Genomic DNA, 15,930 nt, shown 5'->3' with positions numbered 1-15,930 from the left:
CCTAATGGAAATTCGTTCCTGCTGTTGCCCGTTTACCCAGAACAAATGTAAGAAACTGCAGCTGCACATATTTTCTTTCTTCCAAACTTTTACAATGAAATGAATATAAAGAGGAAGTTAAAAGCATATTAAAAGCAAAGGTGAATGTTTTAGAATCTTTATGGCCGACACCTTTCTAAAATACAAACCCCACTTACATTATTAAAGAAGATAGTGGATTAGCATGCTATTTTTTTTATTTTTGTTCCCTACAGTCAATTACACACCTTTTGTTTTCTCTTCTCCCTAAACTAAATTGTGGACTTGTTTAATAATGAGATGGGCTGCTGTATATATTCAGTTGAGCAGCCTATGAAACCCAGATAGGCCACTAGATTCCATTGGACTACCAATTATCGTTGGGCTTTTATTTTGTATTATGGGCTGAGATAGGTAATATGGGTATGAGAATGATGCTACACGATGATGTTAAATAATGATGATGGAGATGTGATAATTATCATTAACCGTATGAATATGATAAGGATAGAAATCGAATAATAATAATGATGATAGACGATGTTAAGAATGATGATGATAACGATGGTGTTTTCGTTATGATGAAGATGATAGGCGAGATGATAATAGTTCGTGCTGCTATTCGATGTCATAATTTTACCTCTGGACGAAATTAGTTTTAGGATGAAGAAGAAGATTGTGTTATGTTAATTAAGAAGATTGAATCTGTGATTTAAAACAGAAAACGGGTATAAATAAATTAAGTCAGAAGATATATCAGGAAAAATGAAAGGGAGCAATTGGTTAAGGCATGTGTTGAGAAATAAGAGGTCATGGGTTTGAGTCTAGTATGGGACAATTCTTTTAGGATGGCTTTCAAAAGGGTATACACTCCCACCATTTTTATTAATATTATTACTATCATTATTATTATTGCTATTATGTTAGTTATTAATATTAGCAAAATAATTATTAATATAAACTATGATATCATTATTATTATTACTAGTATTACAAATTTTTATTTATTATTATTATTATTATTATTATTATTATTATTATTATTATTATTATTATTATTTTTATTATTATTATTATTATTATTATTATTATTATTACTATTATTATCATCATTAAAAAGAATATTGGGATTATTATCATTGTTATTATTAATAACATTATTATAGTGTTATCATTAAATATTAGTATTAATATTATTATTGTTATTATTACTAAAAGTATTTTTGTGAAATTTATCATTTTTATTAAAATTAGTACTATTATTAAAACTAACATTTTTATAAAAATTATCTTAATTAGTATTATTTTTTCATTATTACTGTTAGTATTACTAATATATCAAATAAAGATTTTTCTATATAAAAATATATTATTAACATAAAACATAACTATAATGAGATTTTTGGTGATAAATACTAGTTATCTATTTAATGTATATAAAAGTAAATATATCTAAATAAATTAGTAATGGAACACATAATCAATATCAATAATACTATGTAAATTTGTTTGATTACCATTATGTGTGTTAATATATATATAAATGATATAGGTTCGTGAACCCGAGACCAACCCTATACTTGTTCAATGTCGTTATATGTATTTTTACTACAAAATACAGTATGGTGAGTTTCATTTGCTCCCTTTTTAATTGCTTTGCAATATATATTTTTGGGCTGAGAATACATGCGCTGCTTTTATAAATGTTTACGAAATAGACACAAGTACTTAAAAATACATTCTACGTTGAGTTGTACCACTGGCATATTTCCCTGTAGCTTGGTAACTAATATTTACATGAGTATTGTAAACGCGAATCCTGTTGATAGATCTATCGGGCCTGACAACCCCAACCGGACTGGACGACCAGTATTCAACGGTTGCACAGTACTTCGTTTCAGTGACTACACTTGGTACAGTGTAGTGAGATTTCATAATAAAGGGAATATGCGACGTTGATTAAATGTTAAGTATGGTTACCAAGTGCTCAACCACTTAGAATACTTTTATACACTTGCGAGTGTACATATATTTATAAACGGAAATCTTGTGGTCTATTAATATATTGAAAAGATTGTTATGATAAACCTATGAACTCACCAACCTTTTGGTTGACACTTTTAAGCATGTTTATTCTCAGGTATGAAAGAAACCTTCCGCTGTGCATTAGCTCATTTTAAGGACATTACTTGGAGTCGATCATCGCAATGGGACCAAATGTTGATGACTTTGTCCAGGTGTATTAGGACGGGTCGTTACAGGTGGTATCAGAGCGTTGGTCTTAGCGAACCAGGTCTTGCATTAGTGTGTCTGACTGATAGTTTTTAGGATGCATTAGCGAGTCTGGACTTCGACCTTAGCTGCATATTATAAGTATTGTTTATCATTCCTTGTGGAAAATTACCTGCTTATTATTCCTAAGTCTATACACGACTTCCTGCATTACAGATAAATTCATATCTTAGCGTATCTGTTACTGTAGACTTTATCTAACACGTTTCCTTAAATCCCTTCGTAATCTACGGGATCTTCTGTACTATGTATAGGTATTCTATATAATTAGAATATCATCCGATATTCGAAGATCATTTCATATCGAAAAATCCCTTATTCAATCGTACGCAATGGAACTCACCATTAGATCAAGTCCCACGGATTCCGATATGGAGTCCCACTCCAGCTCCAGAAGCAGCGTCACTAGAATGAATCAATCAATCAGCCATCCCCAATTCATCTGATGGGTTCGTAGTCGACTTAACCAATGAAGACAAGAAGAAGGCGATCTTTTCCAACCACCAACCTGCACCCTCGGCGAAGAACCTGAAGCACCTACCGGTAAACCTATCCGAAACACCATTTTTAGCCTTATCTCCAGGGTAGCTCGTCACGATTATCTTCTATCAAACATTCTAAACCTTATTCATCCGCTCGTTCCAACCGACAACCATCCCGGAATAATAGAAGAAGTCAACGAACTTCGCGCTCGAGAAATCAATTTGGAGAATATGGTGCAAAATTTACCAGCTTCAGCAACATCACCGGCACCAACAGTACCATCAATAACAGCACCAGTACCACCACCAACCCAAGTTTCAACATCACATGCCTCAACATCCCATCATGTACCTCGAGCATAATCATCGTTCTACGTATCGTTCTATCTACTTTATCTTCGTTCTACATATCGTTCTACATCGATTATCTTCGCTCGACATGGCAATTATGTAATTTCTAAAGTTGTAGAGATTATGTAATCTAGTATTAACGATAAATAAAATGAGTTTAATATCTTATTGACTCATTAAATCCATGATTACATCTGAAGAAAATATATATGTATGTATATTTTCATAAAGATTGTAATTAAAAATTCTTTTGTGCAAACTGTTAATGATGAGAATATTTTAACGGGTAGGTAATACCCGAGGAATATTTGGGTTTCACATTAATAAGTTACACTGTACATTCTTTCAAATCTAACTCAATGGTCATTTACTATCCTACTTACATCCACAAGATATACGAATCCGTTCACAACAATACAACCATTTTCATTCAATTTCATATTTGGATTTTGACTTATCAGGATCCAACAAGTGGCATAATGAAGAAAACATTTGACAAAATAAAATTTATTAGAAACAAACAAATTAACTATGAGAAATTTTGTTAAGAATTCACGCTAACTGTTCCTAGCTAATTGTTCCTAGCTAACTGATTACATTTTATTTATCGCAATTTAATTATCGCAATTTACATTCTCGCAATTTTATTTATCGTCATTTAATTTCTGTTATTTACTTTACGCACTTTATTTATCGTCATTTAATTTCTGTTATTTATTTTACGCACTTTAAATATCGGGACACGTATACAAGGTTTTGACATATCATATCGACGCATCTATATATATTATTTGGAATAACCATAGACACTCTATATGCAGTAATGTGGGAGTTAGCTATACAGGGTTGAGGTTGATTCTACAATAATATATATAGTTTGAGTTGTGATCGAGTCTGAGACGTATACGGGTCACGACACGTATTAATTAATTCGAATATAATATATTAAACTATATATGAATTACTGGACTGTTAACTGTGGACTATTGACTGTGGACTAATAAATTGGACAATTAAAAGGAATTAAAATATTAATTATAACATATGAAACTAAACAATTCTTCAAGTTTGCCACTTGATTTCATCTTAAATCTCATTGTATCTTGACGATTACAATCCGCGTTCAAACCTTTCTTGATTATTGAAAACACCTCAATCGAGAGGATGAACCAACCGCACTTCATCTACGGAAGAAAAGATTTATGCATATAGTTATGCACCTGAAAAACTCTTGGAACCTGAGTAAAGGTTTAACACGTATCTGCGCTAGTTCCTTTGGCGATGTTATTACCGAAAATCACTTTACAATCTCTTTCCAAAGTAGCAAGTTTTGTCACAGCTCCAGCAGAGCAACTTCGACCTTTCATTTGAATAAGTCTTATTATAACTTTGATATATATGATTGGCTTTCCTCATCGTTACCGGAGAACCTTTTATATTCCACCATATTACCATCAACGTTTAATCATTTAAAAACACAATTCTCCTAAAACCACCTCGGTTTGATAACCGATGACCCAGATCCGTTAACTTTGAAAATGCAGACGAAGCAGCATGTTGTAGATGGTCTTAATGGCCAAAAATTGATGATAAAGAAGGAAGTGTCAGGAACACTCGATAGAAAATTTGGTACTAAAAATCGGATTGAGCACACCATGAAGGAGTCTGTAGACAACTCACCAGGATTAAACCTGTACTTAACGAATCCAGACGATTCAGTATCTGACGAAATCTCTAGCTCCTTAATTAGTCTAAATCCTTGCGGACGAATTTCTTCATCATCTTCTGATCTTAAATATTTTAAATTCTAAGATATCATCGTATCTTTAGATATAAATATCTTAGATATTTCTGAAGATACCTTCATAAATATCTTTATTCAAAATTATCTATCTCTTCGTGCTATTCGTGTTACGTCATAAAGGAAACTATTTTAGTTTCTAAATTTCTTTAAAATTCGAGTTTGAATTATGAATGATTTCCTAGAGAAGTGTTGGGAATTGAAGCATGAGTTAGTATAATATAATGACGTCAGGCCAACGTGATTATATTACAGTAAGTCATGCTAAAGTTTTAATGGAACGTGATGATGGTTCACAGACCTTGCCCTCATCATGTGCCATGTTACATAACTCTTTCATTCTACTTAATTTATAAGCATATCACGGAAATATTTCTTTGATATTTCTGTTCTTCCGTAATTCCAACAGTCTGCTAATAAATCGTGCTATTTCATTTTCTTTCTGATTAGAAGGTTTCCTTAAATTCCTTGAATTTCGGAAATCCACCGTGACTACGTCAAAAGTTAAATCTCTATCTCAATCTTTTGTGAAAGCTTCACTCGTACGCTTCACATAATCAAATCGTTTCATCTATATTAATCAATAATGATAAAACTTTATTTATCAACTCATATTCGTCATGAAAACATTTTTATTGTCAACCATGACGACCTCACTCAAATTTTGGGGACGAAATTTCTTTAACGGGTAGGTACTGTCACGACCCGGAAAATTTCGACTAATTTTAAACCAAACTCTCGATACGATATTATATTTTTGACACGATAAGCAAAGTCTGTAATGTTGAATCTCAAAATTTCTGAAATTATATTCATGTAGTCAATTACCCTTGACTGTGCTCAACGATTCACGAACCATTAATTGTAAATAAATGTGTATACATATAAATATAAATAGAAGTTGTTGTATTATTATTATTAATATTATTATTATCATTAATAAATATTAATAACATTATAACTTATATTATTAGTATCATTAATAATATTATCATTATCATTTTATTATCATTATCATTATTAATTAGTATTAAACTTATTAAGATCATTATTATTGTTATTATTAATATCATCATATTATTATCATTATTAATCAGTATTATTATTATAATTATTATTAATTAGTATCATTAATATAGTTACTAAATATTAATATGTATTAAAAGTATAAATATAGAAAATTACAAATTTCGTTTCATTTCACTATCTACTTTTTCTATTTTCTCCTTTTAATTTTGTTTACGTCTTTACTATCAAACAACGAATTTAGAATTTGAATATGATCCAAATCGTTTTCAACTGTGAGTAAATTGTAAGTTCCTGTATCTGATTATTGGATTCAAGTTACAAAGTCTGTTGTACATCGTTGTCTACTGTTATTATGACAACTGTTATTATTTTCTTCATAATTAATATACACCGTCGACTAGAATCTGTCCATAAAACAACGATTACTTCATATTATTGGAGAATCATTCGATTTTCCACCATGCTCCATCCCTCATCTCTCTTTCTCTCTTCTCTCTCTTCGTTGAAACCACAAACCATGTACCATCGAACCCATTTGTTTGCTACTGCAGCTACCATACTGTTTTCTTCTGTTTCTATGCAATTTCGAACCAACCCATGGTTGAGAGATGCTGCTGCTATCCCTTGTACATGTTCCAACCACACCTCACCAATCCATAACCATTAATGCAAGCTTACCTTTTCTTGTTTATTTCATCACCACCACAAACCAACACCTTTTAATCCTTCCAACTACTATACGTGTGTTTTTCATGTTTCCCTGTGAGAATAAACGAAACCAACTATCATAAAAATCTTCATTGTCAAACCACCTTGTAACCCTTATCATTTTATTTTGGTTATACCCATTCTTGCACTACCATCGAATCATCATCCTCTTCTCATTATGCCACCATGAACCAACACCAATCCCCTTAGTCACCACCATAATCTTTCGGCTATCACCACCCCTACAATCACCTTAGACCAACCGTTTACCTTCACTATATTTCCACTATATCACCACCATAAACAACCCAACACCCATCTTTATAAACTAAACCGCTATTACTTGTTTAGTATTTTGATCGAACAAAGCCATAACCGAGACTTTATATTGTGTTATTATTAATCGTGCAATCCAGATAAATACCAATATCTCTCTTCATAATTCCCGTGACCAGACACCATCTCCATCTAACTCACTATAGATCATCACCCTTGCTACAACCATCAAACAATCACCACCACCTAATGGAAATTCGTTCCTGCTGTTGCCCGTTTACCCAGAACAAATGTAAGAAACTGCAGCTGCACATATTTTCTTTCTTCCAAACTTTTACAATGAAATGAATATAAAGAGGAAGTTAAAAGCATATTAAAAGCAAAGGTGAATGTTTTAGAATCTTTATGGCCGACACCTTTCTAAAATACAAACCCCACTTACATTATTAAAGAAGATAGTGGATTAGCATGCTATTTTTTTTATTTTTGTTCCCTACAGTCGATTACACACCTTTTGTTTTCTCTTCTCCCTAAACTAAATTGTGGACTTGTTTAATAATGAGATGGGCTGCTGTATATATTCAGTTGAGCAGCCTATGAAACCCAGACAGGCCACTAGATTCCATTGGACTACCAATTATCGTTGGGCTTTTATTTTGTATTATGGGCTGAGATAGGTAATATGGGTATGAGAATGATGCTACACGATGATGTTAAATAATGATGATGGAGATGTGATAATTATCATTAACCGTATGAATATGATTAGGATAGAAATCGAATAATAATAATGATGATAGACGATGTTAAGAATGATGATGATAACGATGGTGTTTTCGTTATGATGAAGATGATAGGCGAGATGATAATAGTTCGTGCTGCTATTCGATGTCATAATTTTACCTCTGGACGAAATTAGTTTTAGGATGAAGAAGAAGATTGTGTTATGTTAATTAAGAAGATTGAATCTGTGATTTAAAACAGAAAACGGGTATAAATAAATTAAGTCAGAAGATATATCAGGAAAAATGAAAGGGAGCAATTGGTTAAGGCATGTGTTGAGAAATAAGAGGTCATGGGTTTGAGTCTAGTATGGGACAATTCTTTTAGGATGGCTTTCAAAAGGGTATACACTCCCACCATTTTTATTAATATTATTACTATCATTATTATTATTGCTATTATGTTAGTTATTAATATTAGCAAAATAATTATTAATATAAACTATGATATCATTATTATTATTACTAGTATTACAAATTTTTATTTATTATTATTATTATTATTATTATTATTATTATTATTATTATTATTATTATTATTATTATTATTATTATTTTTATTATTATTATTATTATTATTACTATTATTATCATCATTAAAAAGAATATTGGGATTATTATCATTGTTATTATTAATAACATTATTATAGTGTTATCATTAAATATTAGTATTAATATTATTATTGTTATTATTACTAAAAGTATTTTTTTGAAATTTATCATTTTTATTAAAATTAGTAATATTATTAAAACTAACATTTTTATAAAAATTATCTTAATTAGTATTATTTTTTCATTATTACTGTTAGTATTACTAATATATCAAATAAAGATTTTTCTATATAAAAATATATTATTAACATAAAACATAACTATAATGAGATTTTTGGTGATAAATACAAGTTATCTATTTAATGTATATAAAAGTAAATATATCTAAATAAATTAGTAATGGAACACATAATCTATATCAATAATACTATGTAAATTTGTTTGATTACCATTATGTGTGTTAATATATATATAAATGATATAGGTTCGTGAACCCGAGACCAACCCTATACTTGTTCAATGTCGTTATATGTATTTTTACTACAAAATACAGTATGGTGAGTTTCATTTGCTCCCTTTTTAATTGCTTTGCAATATATATATTTTTGGGCTGAGAATACATGCGCTGCTTTTATAAATGTTTACGAAATAGACACAAGTACTTAAAAATACATTCTACGTTGAGTTGTACCACTGGCATATTTCCCTGTAGCTTGGTAACTAATATTTACATGAGTATTGTAAACGCGAATCCTGTTGATAGATCTATCGGGCCTGACAACCCCAACCGGACTGGACGACCAGTATTCAACGGTTGCACAGTACTTCGTTTCAGTGACTACACTTGGTACAGTGTAGTGAGATTTCATAATAAAGGGAATATGCGACGTTGATTAAATGTTAAGTATGGTTACCAAGTGCTCAACCACTTAGAATACTTTTATACACTTGCGAGTGTACATATATTTATAAACGGAAATCTTGTGGTCTATTAATATATTGAAAAGATTGTTATGATAAACCTATGAACTCACCAACCTTTTGGTTGACACTTTTAAGCATGTTTATTCTCAGGTATGAAAGAAACCTTCCGCTGTGCATTAGCTCATTTTAAGGACATTACTTGGAGTCGATCATCGCAATGGGACCAAATGTTGATGACTTCGTCCAGGTGTATTAGGACGGGTCGTTACACATGGTAATGTCTACAAACAGATGAAACGAAAAGAACTTTTTGATGTCACTCACAGTTGAAACTTGACATCTTATAAACAGTTTATTACATAGCATTTGCTATATGCAAATTTTGAGATTAAACCTTAGCGGTTTATTTAAATAAACGATTTTGAGAAATGATTTTTGACAAATGATTTATGGAAACTGATTTATGAAACATACGAGAACTATTTACTCAAACCTGTAGATTCACTCAACTTTATATTGATCCGTTTTGCATGTTTTATCTCAGGTATTAGTTGCTTTCGCTGTAGAACATTGCTGTTATGTAGAAGTCAAGCCAAGCATTGGGACCAGAGTTAATACGCCGTTAGTGGATTCTGAAGGGGTATTACAGATACTACTACTATTGCCATTAATGCTACTACTTAGTGCTACTACCACTACTATCACTGGTGACACTACTAACACTACTATCACTACTATCACTACTTACGCTACTTCTCACTACTAACGAATCTTTTCGTACTATTATTATTTACTAGTCTTCAACACTGGTTGCTAGTATATTTTTATATAGCGTTGTTTTGACACTGACCAAGTGTGTTTTTCTGTGTTGAAGATGCCTCCGAAGGAATCAACCGCCGCTCAGATCAAGAGAATGGTCGCCGAAGGAATCGCGGCCGAAAGAGCGAACTACTGAGAGAATTCAAAAACAGTCGTAACAACAATGATCGAGGTGGTTCAAGCCATACTAATGGGAACAGCACACAAGGCCGCAATGGATGTTCTTACAAAACATTCACTAGTTGCAACCCGCATCTTTTAACGGAACTGAGGGACCAGTTGGTCTCACTCGTTGGTTTGAAAAACTTGAGTCGGTTTTCCTCATTAGTGGGTGTAATGATGATGACAGAGTAGGTTTTGCGACGGGCACACTGGCGGACAGTGCGCTCACCTGGTGGAACAACTATGCTCAATCCATGGGTCATGACCAAGCTTATGCCCTACCTTGGGAAACCCTGAAGCAAAGAATGATCGAGGAGTATTGTTCGAGGAACGAGATTAAGAAAATGGAACGCGAGTTCCGAGAGCTGAAGTTAGTAGGCAACGATCTCACCGCCTATAACAAAAGGTTCTTTGAGCTGGCATTAATGTGTCCTGAAATGGTTACCCCTGAAAGGCGTAAGGTGGAGCTGTACATCGAAGGCCTAAGTGAGAATATTCAAGGCGGGGTCACTACTTCTAAACCCGCAAACGTGCAAGAAGCTATTGACATGGCTAGTTTGCTGTTGGATCAGATTTCCCAGAGAGGGAAGGGCACTACAGTGAATGAGAATAAGTCCAACGATGGTAAGAGGAAGTGGAACGGTGGTCAGGACAAGAATTTTAATCAGCAGCCGTTCAAGAAGCAAGATTCTTACCGCAACGACACTAGGGTCAGAGGAACTAACTTCGGGTATAAGGGCAAAAAGCCACAATGTCAAAAGTGTGACAAGCATCACACTGGAAACTGTTCTGTTCTAAATTGTAACCGTTGTAAGAAGTTTGGGCATTTGGCGAAAGATTGCAAGGTTAATCTCAACGGCAACAACAACAACACTGCAAGCAAAGCGAACAATGCTAATAAAGGTAAGAACTGTTATGGTTGTGGACAGCCGGGTCATTTCAAGAAGGACTGTCCTAAGAACAACAATGGGAATACTCAAGGCAGGGCGTTCAACATCAATTCTGTGGAAGCTCGTGATGATCCGAAGCTAGTCACGGGTACGTTTTCACTCGATGATCAACCTGTTTATGTTTTGTTTGATACTGGCGCTGATAGAAGTTTTATATCTAAGGATATTTGTCACAATGTTAAGAACCATGTTTGTTCCTTAGATAACGTGTATTCCATAGAACTAGGGAATGGTAACTTGATGAGAGCTGATAAGATTTATCGTGATTGTACCTTGATGTTAGAAAGTAAGCCTTTTAACATTGATGTGATACCTATTAAACTGGGAAGTTTTGACCTTGTGGTTGGAATGGACTGGTTAGCTGATAATAAAGCCGAGGTGGTCTGTGACCTAAAGGCTATTCGTATTCCTATTGCTGCGGTGAGCTATGATGATTTATGGTGAAAAGAATGGCTCACAATTACATCTCATTAACTGCTTGAAAGTTCAGAAGTATGTGAGAATGGGATGTATCGCGTTTATGGCTCATGTAAGCCAGATTGTACCTGAAGAAAGGAGACCCGAAGACATTCCTGTAGTTAAGGAATTTCTTGAAGTTTTTTCGGAGGAATTACCTGGTCTTCCACCGCATCGAGAAGTTGAGTTTCAGATAGACTTAGTTCCAGGAACGGCACCGGTGGCTCGCGCACCGTACAGACTTGCACCCCAGAGCTTCAAGAGTTGTCTAGTCAATTGCAAGAGTTGTTACACAAGGGATTTATTCGACCGAGTTCTTCACCTTGGGGAGCTCCAGTCTTGTTTGTTAAAAAGAAAGATGGGTCGATGAGGTTGTGTATCGATTACAGAGAATTGAACAAGTTGACAATCAAGAATCGGTATCCGCTACCGAAGATTGATGACTTATTTGATCAACTACAAGGATCGAGTTGTTATTCGAAGATTGATTTGAGGTTCGAGTATCACCAATTGAGAGTCAAAGAAGCTGATGTTCCGAAGACGGCGTTTAGAAAATGTTGTGGACATTATGAGTTTACAGTGATGCCGTTTAGTTTGACGAATGCACCAGCAGTGTTCATGGATCTCATGAATCGTGTGTGTAAGCCATACCTAGATAAATTCGTCATTGTGTTTATTGATGATATATTGGTGTACTCCAAGAACAAGGAAGAGTACGAACAACATCTACGTTCGATATTGACCATGCTTAGAAAAGAGCAGTTGTATGCAAAGTTCTCTAAGTGTGACTTTTGGTTACCAGAGGTACAATTTCTTGGTCATGTTGTAGGGGCCAATGGAATACAGGTTGATCCAGCAAAGATTGAGTCGGTTAAGAATTGGGAAACTCCAAAGACGCCAACTCAGATCCGGCAATTTTTGGGTCTAGCTGGTTACTACCGGAGATTCATCGAAGGATTCTCTAAAATCGCCCGACCATTGACCGCGTTGACACATAAGGGCAAGAAGTATGAGTGGTCAGAACCACAAGAGTTCGCATTTCAGTTGTTGAAAGAGAAGTTAACAACTGCACCAGTATTGTCTCTACCCGAGGGAAGTGAAGATTTTGTTGTTTATTGTGATGCCTCGCGTCAAGGAATGGGTTGCGTGCTTATGCAACGAATTAAGGTTATTGCTTATGGATCGCATCAGTTAAAAATTCACGAGCAGAACTACACTACGCACGACCTTGAACTAGGAGCTGTTGTCTTTGCACTTAAAATGTGGAGATACTACCTGTATGGAACCAAGTTTACTATCTTCACTGACCATAAGAGTTTACAGCACATATTCGATCAGAAACAGCTCAACATGAGACAACGACGTTGGATGGAACTACTTAACGATTATAATTGTGAACTTTAATACCATCCGGGCAAGGCGAATGTTGTGGCGGATGCTTTAAGCAGAAAATAGCGAGAGAGACCTCTTAGGGTTAAAGCTCTTAACATAGTTGTCCGTACGAATCTCACATCACAAATTCGCGAAGCACAACAAAAAGCCGTGAAACAAGAAAATGTCGATGTTAAATTTCTCAGAGGAATGGATAAGAAATTTGACATCAAAGAGGACGGAACACGATACTTTGCTAATCGAATCTGGGTACCAAAGTTTGGTGGATTGAGAGAACTAGTGTTGGAGGAAGCACACAAGTCAAGGTACTCAATTCATCCGGGATCAGATAAAATGTACCAGGATTTGAAGGCATTCTATTGGTGGCCAAATTTGAAAGCTGACATTGCTACCTATGTCGAAAAGTGCTTGACTTGCGCTAAAGTCAAGGCTGAGCATCAGAAGACATCATGATTATTAATTCAACCAGAGATTCCCCAGTGGAAGTGGGAAGGTATTACCATGGACTTCATCACAAAACTGCCGAGAATGGCGGGAGGTCATGATACTATTTGGGTTATCGTGGATCGTCTCACTAAGTCTGCACACTTCCTACCGATAAGAGAAACTGATAAAATGGAGAAGATGGCTCAGATCTACATTAAAGAAGTCGTCTCTAGGCATGGAGTGCCTATATCTATTATATCCGATCGCGACAGCAGATTTACTACCAGGTTTTAGCAATCATTACAGAAAGCAATGGGGACCCGTTTAGATATGAGTACAACATATCACCCCCAGTCAGATGGCCAGAGCGACCGAACTATTCAGACTTTTGAGGACATGTTGCGAGCATGCGTCATTGATTTCGAAAACGGATGGGATAAGTATTTACCACTAGCAGAGTTCTCATACAATAACAGCTACCATGCGAGCATTAAGGCTGCACCTTTCGAAGCATTGTACGGAAGAAAGTGTAGATCTCCCGTTTGTTGGAGCGAGTTGGGGGATAGTCAGTTGACAGGCCCTGAAATTATTCAGGAGACAACTGAGAAAGTTCTACAAATTTAGGAACGATTGAGAACGGCTCGAAGTCGTCAAAAGAGTTACGTCGATGTTAGACGGAAGGATATAGAGTTCCAAGTTAGTGACAAAGTATTGCTTAAAGTATCACCTTGGAAGGGTGTTGTACGATTTGGGAAACGAGGTAAACTGAGTCCTAGATATGTTGGACCGTTCGAGATAACTGAAAGAGTTGGACCGGTAGCTTATAGATTGGAACTGCGACAAGCACTCAGCGGTATACACCACGTTTTTCATGTATCCAATCTAAAGAAGTGCCTAGCCGATGATAATTTGATTATTCCTTTAGAGGAACTGCGTATCGACGACAAACTTCATTTCATTGAGGAACCTGTCGAAATTTTTGGCCGTGAGGTCAAACAATTGAAACAAAGCAGAATTCCTATCGTTAAAGTTCGGTGGAACGCGAGAAGAGGACCAGAGTTCACGTGGGAGCGTGAGGACCAGATGAGACTGAAATACCCGCAACTGTTTCCCCAGGAAACTACTTCAGCGGACGTTCACTAAAATTTCGGGACGAAATTTTCAATAACAGGTGGGTAATGTAACAACCCTGCTTTTTCCGTTACTTCCGTTAACCTTCCGTTAGTTTATTTAACGACGATTATTTGACTTTTATGTGTTTATGTGTAATAAATGCATACTTGATCTTTGGAGGGTTACAATAATTAATATGGGTTGATATTAATTCAAATAAATATTTCGGATAATGAAATACGATAAAAACGATACGATTTTGATAACTGCTTTTTGAGCAACGAAACGCTCGGGTTTATTTTAATAATTAATTTATTAATTGTTAACTTTTTAAAAATAATTAATTTATTGGTTTTTTAATAAATTAACGTTTGGTTGCGTTTAACGATCGGTTTAGCGTTCCGGGCCCTCGGTACGACTAAACAGCACTTGAAACGGACCACGATTACACGGAATTGCAAAACACGAGCCCGCGAGTACCCCATGGGGCCCATTCGGCCGAACACCCCCTCCCCAGCCTTTTATGTTTAATTTTTGCAACTTGGAGGACTTAGGTGCAATTTAAGAGAACTAGGGCTAGTATAAAGGCTTAAGTGATAACCTAAACATTGTAAACCCTCACAATTACACATACCAGTCGATTTTTTTGTTCCCTCCCTCCCTTTGGCTGCCGTCGATCACCATCACCAATACCACCATTAATTTTCAATTTTTGCTCAAGCCTTGAACACGAAAAGTGTAATTCTCGATCTCCTCTACGTATTGGTGTGCTTTAATTGTTGATCTAAGGTATAAACACATGAACCCTAATATTAAAAATCTGATTTTTATCAAAGTTTCATAGTTATGTTGTCAATTGCTCAAGTCTATACGCGTACGTGTTAATTGTAATCGTTATATTGATTGTTTGACGCGTTAGGGTTTAAAACCGAATTTGTTTATGCATGTCAGAAAAATTAAGTTTTTCAAATGTTAATTATTATGTTATATTCAGATTCTTTGCGAAAAACTATTGAGTTTATGCTTTGGATTCGCTTGATTTCGTTTCCGGATGATCAAGTTATGCTTAATTGAAATTAACGTTGTGTATTTGTGATTGATCAGAAATCTGGATTTGATAGACCACGAATTGGCATTTGAAACTTATACCACTGGAAAGATAATTTAAAAACACACAATTTAGACTAGGATATCATGTCGTTTGCTTATGTAAAATCCGAGATATGCTTGAATTAGTGTAAAAGTAGTTTTATACAGCACTTGCATGAAAATAACCTTGTATGATAAAATGTGTTAACTTATGTGATTAAAGCTTTGCATATTTGAAATGTACACGAAAATTAATTCACCTTTCATGTAGATATCATAGGCTAATTGTATCTAGATCTTCGGATAAT

This window comes from Rutidosis leptorrhynchoides, chromosome 1 (assembly GCF_046630445.1).
Source record: "Rutidosis leptorrhynchoides isolate AG116_Rl617_1_P2 chromosome 1, CSIRO_AGI_Rlap_v1, whole genome shotgun sequence".
NCBI lineage: Eukaryota > Viridiplantae > Streptophyta > Magnoliopsida > Asterales > Asteraceae > Rutidosis > Rutidosis leptorrhynchoides.
The sequence above is the reverse complement of the archived record's forward strand: the minus strand, read 5'-3'. Positions refer to the sequence as shown.